This window comes from Centrocercus urophasianus, unplaced genomic scaffold, assembly GCF_019232065.1.
Source record: "Centrocercus urophasianus isolate 14NV4802_14NV808 unplaced genomic scaffold, USGS_Curo_1.0 seq_36, whole genome shotgun sequence".
Lineage (NCBI taxonomy): Eukaryota > Metazoa > Chordata > Aves > Galliformes > Phasianidae > Centrocercus > Centrocercus urophasianus.
This window is the reverse complement of record NW_024884933.1, coordinates 3831864-3845142: the sequence shown is the minus strand read 5'-3', so window position 1 is coordinate 3845142 and position 13279 is coordinate 3831864. Positions and strand designations below refer to the sequence as shown.

General features: G+C 48.4%; 1 protein-coding gene across 4 annotated transcripts in view; it reads right to left on the bottom strand.

Annotated features, from left to right (window-relative positions):
* RERE (arginine-glutamic acid dipeptide repeats) overlaps window positions 1-13279 on the bottom strand; it is a 168130-nt gene that overhangs the window by 16113 nt on the left and 138738 nt on the right. The window lies entirely within an intron of this gene.

Genomic DNA, 13279 nt, shown 5'->3' with positions numbered 1-13279 from the left:
CATTCCACCTTCTGAGCAGCACGCTCCACGTCTGCCCAATGCTGCTTGCTGGGCACCAAGGGCACCAGTGGCACCAGGAGGCACACAGGGCTCTGCAGAGAAGCGTGGGCAATGCTGTTCAGCACACAAAGCCTCTTACAAACGATGCCTATAAATTCATTGAGAGCAAACCTCAGGTGCCAGCACCAAGGAACAAGTCGGTAAATCGTCCGTCTGGATGTCGGTGAATTGACGTGTCCTCTGACATATGGCAATGGCAGGGTGGAATCCAATCTGTTTTCCTCCCATCATAAAAGAGGAAACCTATTTGAGCTCTATTTACACACGGTGAACCCATCAGGTCCCAGGGGAAGTTTAACAACTCACGCTTGCACTGCATCATAAAAAAAGCTCGTTTAAGGAATGAAGAAATGGTACTTATGAAAAATACCATTTCTGTGATCACAGCACTTCTCTTTTCCCTGAGAACCTCTCAGAACTGCACTGCATAAAGCTGAAAGCAAAGTTTATTCAACAATGAACTGTGCCACCACTGCAATCCCTTTATCAGCGAGTGACTCAACTTCCCCACAGACAGCAGCAGCAGGCACAGGGGAAGCACAAACAGAAGATGCCTGTGCTGCACGCACACCGCACCACAAAAATTCCACGCCAGATCTTATTAGCTGCCTGGCCATCCAATGCTGTATTGTCTACCTGGGGGATTAAAGCAGCCTGGAAGGATTAGAAGCAGCGCGCTGGGGCTGCACGGGTGGCAGCAGCTCAGCACAAAGGGAACAGTCGGGAAAGCCTCGGTTCTATCGACGGGAGGAAAACAGCTCCCAGCTTGGCTGCAAGAGAAGTCAAATGAACTTTAATCAAACATGCAGAGCGAGCGCTGCCGAACCCCGGCGCACATCAATTCAGGGAACAAAAGCTGTTGCAGAAATCAATAGCCTACTGAAACATTAACACAGGCGGGCATTGATCAAAAGGCCCGCTTACAAAAGGCAGCCTTGCAAATTAGCCCATGTTTTTGCTTGCAAGCAAACAGAGAAGCACAAACATGAATGGACTGCAACAATCATTTTGTTGTGGTGCTCTCAGCTCACCTCACCATGAGGCCCTGCAGCCGCCCATCGCCCTGCAGCTCAGCTTGCACCCATCCCACGAGCTGCCAGCAGCTCACCCTCTTCCTATCTCCTGCCAAGGCCACGCCAATGCCTTCCTGCTTCAGGGACACACAGAAAAAGCCACACTTCATATCCTTCTCCCTGAGTTCCAGGCTTTGAGTTTAAAGGGAAAGAAATGCTGCAGACCCACTGGCCAGGAGCTTCCCAACAGCCTCCATCCTCCCCAGCACCACGCTGCCATCTCTCAGCAATAAACCCCTCAGCCTTTCTCTTACAACTCCCACCAGCCTCAGCTCCTGCAGCTCAGCCCACTTGTCCCAGCCACATTGCACAACCCCAGGGCAGCCCTTATTGCTTCCTCCCCGCCTTGAACAAACTGCCAGCAGTGCAGCATGCCCTGCTCTCTCATTTATCACTGCTTTGCAAACGCACAGCACACAGTACAAGCTGTGCCCCGTGTTTGTGTTTAGTCTTGCCTTGGGTACACAAAGGCTCAGCCCTGCTGCAGCACCGCTCCCTGTCGCACAAATGCACCAACTTACCTTCAAGTATCTGTTGTGCTTTAACAGAGTGAGCAAACATCCTAATTGCTCTTTAATTTCCCCAGAGCCTAGCTCTGTCAGGAGAAAAAATATCAGGGGGGCAGCGAGGCTGTAATTAAACAGCAAAGGTAAACAGCAACTCCCCCAAACAGCCCTACCACCAGCCGCAGCGGAGCAGAGGGGAACAGACTGTCCAGCTGTGGTCTGAATGAATTCACATCGGGGTGTCACTGTGCCACTTCAGCTAATGCTGCACCTCTCCTGGACTGAACAGCCCCAGCATCACCACCAGCATCACCACCAGCATCACACCAGCATCACCACCAGCCCCAGTGCTGCCCACCCAGGCACATGGGCTGCACAACCATAGTGCTCAGCCTGGTCTGAGTGGCTCTGTCAGCTGTGACAAATAGGTTTGCATATGTTCTAATTAAGCAGTGAGTCTCTGCAGCCTGTTCAGGAGCACTGATTAATGCTTGCATCGGAATACTGCATAACCTAAAACATTACTAGAATGTTAAGCGAGGCTTTTAAAACCAAGCAATACCTTACTAATGCTACAAAAACCAAATTAAAAATCACACAGTGCTTTCTAAGGAATACCATGCAGGCCTCAGCGTACTTTGAGGGGCTCAGTATTTATCCAGCAGTTCCTCCAACCACCCATTATCTCCTGAACTGCTGCTCTCCTGCTCCCAACTCTCCCTGCCCTCATCGTGTCTCCCTGTCCTGCAAACAGCAAGGTAAGCTCCCTGGTTTCATTTTGTACCTCCTGGCAAAACCATCTGGCTGAGTGGGAAGCAAAAGAGGTCGGTATGTGAGACACCCAGGCTAAGCCTCTAGGATTTCATGCCAAATTGTCAATGCACCCCTAATACAGGAGCACTCTCAGAGCTCCCTGGGAACCCAGCTGAGGCTCCATCTGTAGTTTTTGGGTTTCATTTTGGTATGGAAAAACCTGCCATCCATCCAATACAGCTTTGTGCTTTCTCAGTGCTTTTGCCAGCTGAGCAATTCTGCCCTGCTCAGCCCTCGCAGACACAGCAAGAGCTTCCACCTCCCCCAAATTACACCTTTACAGAAGCAAAGTGCAACCACTGTGACCCCCCTCAAGCCACAGAACAGCCCACTGGTGACAGCCAGGCTCTAAAATTCCTCCAGACATCACCACTAGGTTTACTGAGCTGGGCTCATCCCCGCCAAGGGCTGTGTTCCCCAGCAGCTCCTCTTCTGCCCTCAATAGGAGCTGCTTTTCTCTTGGTCAGTACCCTTGTTTCATTCCTATCACTTGGCTGTAGGGTTTTAGCAAACCACAGAGGAATCCAAATGTTATTGTGCACAGCCCCAAAGAATGTCTGTGTCAGGGCTCAGTGCCACACTTAACTGATGACTTCCACGCAGCCTATTTGCTAACTTTCTCCACTGTTTGCAATTAAGGTTGCAATATCCCAGCAGGAAATAAGATAACGAGCAAGTCTCAGAAGGGACTCTTTGCTAACTTTTCTGGGTGAGCAGCTCTCGTTCCTTGTTTCTAGGGCTGGAAGCACCAGTTGGAGCAGCTCTGCACAACCAGCACAGAGCAAGGCACTGCTTTGTTCTGAGCCTCCGCCGCAGCTGGAAGCTGTTGACCCTCTCTCTCCAGCTGTATGTCATGCCAGAAGGAAAAGCAAGCTTTGTAATTACGGCTTCTTCCTCCAGAGACTCCTCTTTGTTAATCAGAGGCCCCGAGATCCCCAGGGGACTCGCAGGCTGCTGGCTGCATCCATGACTAATTATGAGATCCTCTCTAGATAGCGTCACAGCAGTTCCCCAGCACTGCCACCAGGTACGCCAGGCAGGGCTCTCTCTGGAGCTAGATCAATTAAGAGGTTATCAAAACAGCCCACGAGTTAAGCACCTGCTCGCCTTACCCGCATCTGTTAAGGACTTGTTTTCTACTCACTGCCCCTTCGCAGCTTCTCTTACCCGAATTTCTGGGAACTCTCACTCGCCCCATCCCAGCAATGCACGATCCAAGGCGGAGGTGTCGGCTGCGGCTCACGTGGGTGCACACATGAGAGAGCAGGCGTGCATCGGCAAGCCATAAAGCTGTTAAAGCGACCGCACTCCATCCCGTAAACAGCCTTCTATTTATCTGTCCTTCATTACATGCACAATCTTATTATCTCTGCACGTCCTCAAAGCGACAGCCGTCAGGGTCACCCCATAAAATATACATCGGCAGCGTTACATTTAATGACTGGAGCGGGAAGAGAAACGAAGGGTGGGAGGGGTGGAGGACTGCGGCTGCTTTAAAGAGATCATCAGTTAGATCTGTGCATTTCCTGAGGTGATAATTGAACGACAGTGGCTGGAGGGGAATCCATTTTTGAGCTTAAGAAAAGACTGTTAAGAAAAAAATGTTTTTGTACTGCGGCACATAATGGCTGCCGGAAAATCAGAACGGTTCCCTCGACCACAGCAGCTCCTCTGCTTTATGGCTTTTATGGGGCTGAACGTCGCTGAGCTCGCTCAGCAGCTCACACCGACCCCAAACACCGGCAGACTTTGGTAATCCTAGCTCAGAGCAGACGACGTCGCGTCGTGGCTCGCGTGTCAACTTCAATTAATTTAAATGAAAGATCAATTTGCAAATGGGCACACGGGCACAAAGTGACATCTCGAGTGAAGGGACAGCAGCGCCTCACACTCTCTTGTATTAAAAAATTAATTGTCATACTGTAATGTTCAGCAAGGAGATTAATGCCCCTGCGTCCCAGTGAGGTGTTCACGCTCTCGCTTGTGTCTTCATTACTGCATGATGGCAATTGGACAAACAGAACCTTATCAAAACATGTCCTCAGATATGATTTCATCGCACTGGTTCCATCGCTGACTGCCTCACTGGAAGCACTGCAGACCTGTAATACGGTACACGGCTCCCAGCTGAGGGTCTGCAGCACAAGGAGTGTGGCAGCTCATTGCCATCCCCCCACCTGAGCAGCACATGGATGGTCTGGAAAGCACTTCCCCACCACCGGCGTTCCCTCTTAGCTCCTCTGCAGGCAGATATGTGGGCCCAGTGGCTCTGCAGGTCCCCATCTGTCCCAGCAATGATCCCAGCATGCCGCCCAGTCCCGGCCCCAGCACTTCCCTGAGCAAGACAACAGAAGGAACCAAAGCAAAAAGATGAAAACTCTGTCAGTTCCATCCGATTTTCCCCTTTTAACAGGACAAGAAGAGATGAAAGGTAAATAAGGAATTAGTAATTTGTGTACTGAATGTCAAATACTGTAATTGCTTTCATTTCAATACAGCAATGAGAACCAAGGCCTGCTGCTGGGAGCCGCCAGCTCTGCCGCAGCCCCTGGTGTGCTGCACACTGCTGTGCTCCCATCTCTACGGAGCAGATGTTTCAGGTTTCCCAGACACATCTGTGATGAATCACACAAGGCTTGGCTTGTCAAACGTGAGCATTATCTGCACTGACATGCAGCTTCCGCCCTTTGCAGCTCACCGCCCATAGGGGAGCTGCCGAGTTTCGACGTTTATTGAAGCCGTATTTAAACAGACAGTGCTCGGAAAATACCAAAAAATGACACAAGAGGCAACAAACTACATGAAATAACCCTCTTTGCTAATGAGGAAAGCGAAAATGAAATCGTGCAAACAGAGCAGAACCCGCTATCTCTTTTTTACTGCAGCTGAAACCACTGCAACAAGTTGCTTTGTGATGAAAACTGCCCGAGCCCTGACTGCATGCTGGAGACAGCTCAACCTGACCTCTAACCAAAGCCTTTGGGGCAGCCAAGCAGCACTTGAACAAGTCAATAATCCCCATTTTGCACCTGGAAGCACTGAAGGAGCTGGTGCAGCCACCTCAGTGCAGGCATTGCACTGGGACAGAGGGGCTCCTGCTCTCCTGCTCAGTCTGCTGTGCACAAAGGAACAAACTTCCCACAAACAAAAGCTCTCTGACAGCCACCCCCGTCATTAAGCCTTGATTTTAAACAGACTCCGTCCGCTCGGATCCGATCCCTGCACAGCTGTTTTCCTTTTACTGCTCTCCAAGAACATTCCTCCAAAGCAGGAGATTTTCTAGATGAAGTGCAGAGGGCGCGGGGTGCTCCCAGCTCTTCCTGTTTATGGGAGCGATAGTGGAAATACGGCTCTCGAGGCAGGACATCAAACACAAAAAGGTGCCACATGAGCAGCTTATCCCTCGGTTACTGCTGCTCCTTCTGTCTCAAATTCTTTCTGTCATGAAAAGAAGTCTGTAGCAAGCAAAACCCAACTAAAAGGCAACGGTAAGAGTTACAAAGCTTTATGAGAAAGACCAATTCACTGCAGCTTACTGTAATGCCTACACATGAGTTCAGAAGTGAAAGGTGCTGCTAATTCTCAGCAGCGCAGAACTCAGAGGCAGGAGCAGAAACCCAAGATTCCCACCAGTGGGAAAGCTCACCTTCTGATGGCTCTTTCTCCCAGTTTGGGCAGATTTCTGAGCCAGTGATGACTGTGGTGCTAAAAAAGGCACCTTCATATATCTGGAGATGGAAAAGCTGCTAACATAGCAGGCAGTGCTGGCCGAGCAAATGGCTACAGACCTTATGGGCTTTGACATGGACTGTGATCAGCTCCTGAAGGGGTTTGAGAGATGGCTGCTGCCTCTCTCTGCACCTCACCCCATCCAGCACAAGCAGACCCTGCTGTGGGTGCCCAACAACTCCCATCACCCTGTGTCCTGTCTTGGCCTTCTGGCACCGCCCATCCCTCATTACCAGCTCATAAACAAGCAGCTGTATCAATTAAGGGCTCCAGATCTCTTTGCTGTTACATCCAGACTGAGCCAACGTGCCTTGGAAGCCCAGGTATTCCATGCTTACTGAACACTGCAGTCCTTATCCCTGCTCACACAGCGTTCTGATGCTTCCCAGGAGGCAGTGAGTGATCAGTTTAATTAGTGGCTTGTATTCACGTGGCAATCAAGGTGTCAGAAAGCAAAGGAGAAGCACTTACAATTGAGAACTTCAAAAGAACAACAACAACCAAGAGGTTACAACAACACTTGCTGGCCTCCTTCATAAACACGGAGCCTACTGGAATATGTTTAACCTCATGCATGTCCCAAAAGGATATTCTCCCTTTAAATGATAAGCTGTAGCCACAACATTTCTAAAATTGTTGAGAGATGAATATTTCCAAGTTTGCCAGAGGGCAAGCTGCACTATTTGCAATAAAAGCCAAACAGCTGCTCACAGCAGCACCCTGAGCTTCCAACAAGACAAAATGCTGACATTCTGTCTTTCATCCCTATTAGCCACCAAGCTTCCCCACTGCACTTTTTGCCTCACTTTCGCTTCTCAGGAGCCATCTGCCCTCCTTTGTAGCCTTCTACCAGACCTGTGGGCTCATACAGCAATGCCACCATGACTCCTCAAAGACACAGCAACAACAGGAGAGCTCTGTGCCACAAACACCTCGTGCTGGGTGTTCAGCACGTGCCAGCCTGAGATGGGGGCTGCCAGACACCCGCATGGGGGGACACGTTCTGCTTCCAGCTGTGGAAGATTTCCCTTTGTGAAGCAACATTTATTAAGGCAACGCTTGGGCTCAGGGCCAAACACACCAGGAGAACACATGTATTGCACAAGCGAATGTTTCCTTCAGCAATGGGTTTCTGTGTGTGCTGCACATCCAGCTTGCAGGACGAAGGCTGGCTCAGAAAGGCCGTGCTGGCATCACGCTGCAAACCGTTGTGGGTGACATGGAAGAGCAGCAGCTTAGGGATCAGCAAGGCAGTGCAGCACACACACAGAGCAGGACAGAGCTGACTCCAGGCAGGCCAGCCCAGCAGGCATAAAGAAAGACTGTGTTCTAAAACAGTATTAGAAGGAGATCCTTGCTAGCTGACATCTTTCCAGTCTCTCTGAACGTGGAATCTCTGTTTTCCATATGAAATATTCAATAACCTAAGAATGCTCTCAGCTTTACATGCAGTTCTCCATTAATTAGGAGCAAATCACAGCAGTGACAGCCATCTCAGCCCCTAAATGCATCTGCTGCTTCAAACAATTCATCACCTCAAGTTATTCAACAGCAACACTATTACCCTGCGACAGCTTTTCTGTTCAGCTTAACTCTTCCCTACCTGCTTGTCCAGCTTTTGGGCTGGCAGCACCCAGTTCTGCCAACCACAACCCCCAACCTCTGCCAAATGCAACCCCTAATCTTGCCAGCTTAGGAAAGTACAAAGAAACAGAAAACCAAGGACTGCAGACACAAGCTCCATGCAAATGGTATGAACAACAAAAACAAGAGGGGAAATACAGAAAACGGTGCATTAGACAAATGGAATCACTTTCTGGTGTTTTTCTGTGGCAGTCTCGCAGCAGCATTATTAGCATCTCTCTCAAACATTCCATGAATCTTTCATGCACAAACAGGCAGCAGAGGCCCAAGGAACACCTGGCATTTCACTCAGGCGCGTAAGAATTTTTGCATTGGATATTTTACACCACATAAAAGCATCAGCAACTGCTCCTGGTCCGAGCACACCAAGCAACGGGCAGCAGCTGAGTGCCACAGCTCAGCTCTGCAGCAGGATGGATTCCAGGAGCCCAATGCCCATCGCTTTATCCTTTGGCGTGCAAGGCACACAAACACCACGAGAGGAAAAGAATGAGCAGCTCTCCTGGACATGAGCAAGCTGTGACCGTGCTGCTTTGGGTTCTCCACCTGCGTTCCCCCATTGGGCTCTGCAGGGTGATGGAGGAGAAAACACAGCAGTGCTCTGGGCCTGGAGAGATGGGCAGCTGTCACCCAGTGCTAAGCAAGAGAAGCAGAAAAAAATGAGATTCCCAAGTTCCTAAATAGCTCAGCCATCTTGTAGGGAGAATTATAAACTCTGAAGTGATGTTTGCCATTAAAGTTTCAGCCACTGGCAGGGCAGCTTTCTGACTGATGCAAGTGACAGAACAACGCTGCTGTTTGGTGTAACACAGCATTTCTGCCATTCTCCTCCAGCATTTCTGCTGCACAGTCTCCAGTTGGTGTGGAAGCATGTGCTATGAGGGTTGGATAAATACACCATTTTGAGCCTCACACAAAGGAAAAGAAAAAAGCAACATCAAGCCATGAAAAATTGAAGCAAACAAACAAGAAAAGCCAGCGACTTCTCAAGCATTCTTTTCATGCAGGGTGGGGATGGGCTGGCAGGTCTCACTTGTTAAGTGCAGAATGACTTCTCAGGAAGAGAGCAGCACATCTTTACAGCCAGCACTCCTCCCGTGGTCAGCATTGCTGTTGAATACATTAACACCACGCTCTGCACTCAGAGGAAGTCTCTGCCTGTGTCCGTGCACCCCAATCTCTGTTCACCTCCTATGAGCCAAACTTTCACAGCAGAGCTCAGCTCACAAGGCAATACTCCTGAAAGACATTTTTATCTTCAAAAGCAACAGCATCAGAACCAAGGTAGGTTTGCCTATGAGAGAAATGTGGCACAGGACCCATGGAACATGCCAGAGAGAGAACCATGGAACCTGGAGCTAACTGGCCCCACATCTGAATATTAAAAGCAATATAAAGCAATATAAAGGAGCCGGGCAGCCCATAGGGCATCAGTGATCTCCAAAGGCTAACACTAACCTTACCCTTGGAAACTAATTTTTGGGAGCACCGCTGCTCACATGGCTGGGAGATCCTTCGTGCCTGCCTGAATGCAAGCCTGCAGTGTTAGCAGACACAGGCAACGGATTTGGAATGATGGGGTTTTGTGTGCATGTTTTGTGGGGGAGTTTCATTTATTTGCTTACAATTTGAAACAACAGTGTGACTTCCCCACGTTCCCATCAATCCCTCCCAGCCTCCATCGCCCAAGGTGAGGAGGAACCAGAGGAACAGTGGGGCACACGCAGTGCAATGGCCAGGTTTGTGAGCAGGCACATTCTGCTGCACATCAGTTTAACTTTCTGCAGCAAAATGACGTTTTTTCTGAACAAGTGTGCTAGCCAACCTTCCCACGTGGAAAAGCTGAAAGTGAGACCACAGCGCTTAAAAGCAAAATTAACTGCAATTTGAATGCTGCAAGGAGATACCTATGCATATGATTGCTTTCCATTGAAGAAGGAACAATCAGAAAGAACAGTTATTTACTGCATGGATATAAAGACTTCTAAGGACGTTTGAATTACTGAACAGATTACAAGTGGGGAAAGGTGAAAGTGCTACGAGGCACAGCATGGGTCACTCGTTTTGATCCATTACCTGCAGCACTCTGCAAACAACAAACCCAATGCCCAACAAGAAAGCCCAGCAAAGCCTCAGTTAACACAGATTCATTCCCTTACAGTCAATCCTAGCAGATGATTACCCTGGATGCAGTAACACCCACAAGGAGAGCACGACGAGGCATCAACTTCCACAGGACACTTTAAATTCAAAGTCCCCAAAGCATCCAAAGCTGTAACATATACAATTCCAAACTCAAACAGAGTTCTTATACTGATGGTGAGTATTCACTTTGGGTTTTGATTTGTTTCTAAAAAGCACTGCAGGCCTTCTTCCTTTGCATTTCCCTCCTCAGAAGAAAGCTGCTGCTAACCCACCAGCTCTGCCCGCTCCCTGCAGAAAGCACTTGGGACACTGCAAGCAATAAGACACGTTTTCCATTACTCATGTTCCCCTAACTCATCCACACTACCAGCAAAGCAGTTTCAAAGCTGCATCCACTCTCACTGTCACACACACACGAACACAGCCTTTCTTGGTTCACCATCCAGCTTCCTCTGCAGTTTGCTTACTCATCAGGACCAAACCAGGCACCCAGAGGAGCCCCAGCAGGTGCACAACCTGCAGCGTGCCAGCACCGCGGCTCACCCCACATCCTGCCCATGCAGACCTTCAGAAGTGCTTCCAAGCAAACCGAGTATGAGCATCCTTACAAAAGGGCTCTTTAACCCACTGAAGGATGTAACTGAAGGCTGCACACTGGTTCTGTTCAGCAGACACGGGTGCCCACAGCCCAGGTTCTCAGCGCTGCAGCAGGCATCCGTCCCTGCTGATGGATCCTGGAGCTGCCAGGAAGCCAGCAGCCTCCAAGCAGGCAACGTCAACATGAATTACAGTGACAAGGGGAAATAATGCAGAGGCAAGCAAGCTCTGGCAGCATCTAACTTACTTTCCTACTGCCCTCCAAGAACTCTTCTAATGGAACAAAATGGAAAGCACAGCCACCAACAGCCATCCACAGGCAGGGAGAGCCGTGTCGTCCCCTGCACTGTTCAATCTGCAAAGATTTCAACTGCAGACGTTATCCCCATTAAAGGAACTACTTCCTAAGAGCCTTCCTTTGGCCAAGGGATTGTAAACACCCCAGGAAAGCTGCAAATGCTGGAGGCTGCTGAGCAGAGCGTTTGGAAGCAAGCTACACAATGGACTCTTTCAGCACTGGAGAAAAGATGATGCATTCCTGGAGAGAGAACAAAGCAAAAACGCCCCAAAATCAGTAGCCCAGAGAACTTATTCCTCAGATAAGAAGTCCCAGCCACTCTCATTTTCTTCTTCCATTCCAACATGACCTTTAGGAAGGATGGGCGCACAGAGCAGCATGCCAGGATGGCTGTTTATCTGCAGCCTGCAGGGCTCCTTCCCCATTCTCGGCACAAGATGGCAACTACAGAAATCATACACAATGTGAAGCCTGAGTCTAAGAATTGCCCATATCTTTTGTATGGAAGTTCATTTGAAAAGGTTAAAGCTATGCTTCAGTAACTCGAAAGAACAAGAAGTTAAGGCTGGTTTGGCAAAGGCAGACATATATAAAACTAAGCACTCAGTGGCAGCTCATGTGAATTTATTACGTATCGTTTAAGTGCTCAAGCCATGAAAACTTGCACAGCACAATTCCTAAATGTCAGCAGGGTGGGTTTTTTTTTTTGAAGAGCGATGACTCAAGATTGTGTAAACATGGGATAAGAACTATGGGAGCAAATGGAGGAGGGAAAACGCTAGGGCAATTTTCACTTAAATGCTTAACAACCCCATTCATTTGTCTTTGGCAGCACTGTTAATATGCTCTAAGGAGAAACATTCTGAAGATACAGAGAGGCAAGTGGGGTCACTCCTAATGACCAGCACCAGCAGCTTACAGTCTCCTTCTGCCTCTTTACAGCAGACACATGCCCATTAAACACAACTTGCCAACAGCAAATCCTGCCATGGTCCCATGGTTTCCTTCCAACGCTTTGATCCCAAATACATCTCGGACAGCTACACGTTAAAACTCTCTGCTCAAATGTGACCAAGACTCCTCCCTCCTTTTCGTTCTGTATCTGAAAGCCATTTGCAGCATTTCTGAAAGGCTACAAGTGCAAGACAGATAGAGATTCTTCTGAAACAAAAACATTACTCACCTTACAAGGATATAAATAATGGAGGGATAGGAAGGAGACCTATGTGCCCGCACTGAGCAGACAAATTCTTTTTAGAAGCTCTCACGCTCACAACAAAAGAATGTTCTAAAGCCAGGCAACAAAAATCCATCACATCAAATGGCACAGAATAAGAACATGAGCTGGAATTGTTAAATCAATACAACTTTAACACAGCACCGAAGGTGGAAAGCCTTTGTCCATGCCACTTCATCCTAACAAGGCGAAAGTCTAGATATGCAACCCACTGAGTTATTCTACATGCCAGATCTAATGCAACAGAGGGAATGGGGATGAATGCATGTTTCCACATCCTCTTTAAACAAGCAGAATATGCAAAGTTTATGGCACATTTTTAATCACTTCTGCATCTGTTTATTAAATCCCCCAGAACAAAACTGAGGTCGAGATCAAAAAACCACTTATCTCTGCAAATTACCTTCTTCCATTATCTAAGCCATTATACGTTGCAAATATATTGCTCCAACGCAATGAAAGGAAACCTAAGCAGAAAGCACAGTCCTTGTTGACATCCAAGTTGCAGAGCACACTGAAACACGAGTGGATGTCAAGAATGCTGGGCAGGCCAGAAGGCTTACTGCACCAGGCAGCCAATGCTCAACTTATGGGGCCATGGTGCTCATATGGTGTGCCCTCTCCTTCACAGGCAACATAGAAAGCGTATCTGGGGCTTTGAAAAACAATACCCAAGCACTGACAGTGGCAGAATCTCTCTTTTCCCCATCTTGGGCTGCTAAGTTGAAACGATAGAGCATCATTTCCGAGTATCAAAACTGTTAGCAAGTAAAATCTGTAACAAGAGAGGCTAATGTTAAGGTACAGAGCCTAGGAGGCTTAAAGGAAGGAAAAGGAACAGATGGGAAGCAACAGAGGTAAGGGTGCAGGAAGAAGAAAATAAGAAGGGCTGGTTTTATGGCTCAGTGGATTTTCTTTTTTAGTTAGCAAGCTTTACTTCTCCAGCTCTCTCCTACAGCAATTCAGGTTATCAAAGAGTCACGCTTTGGCAAGGATCACCTTCTGAGCCATAACCAGAAAAACAAAAGAGCCATAATTAAGCTTACCAAAAACAAAGCCATTCAGACAAAGTAACAAAAGCAACACAATCTCGTTCCCTGTACCACATCTTCCTTGCTGGCCAAAAGCCATCAGTTTTCGTGACTTATTTCCCCCTCCCACCCTGGAATCTCACAAC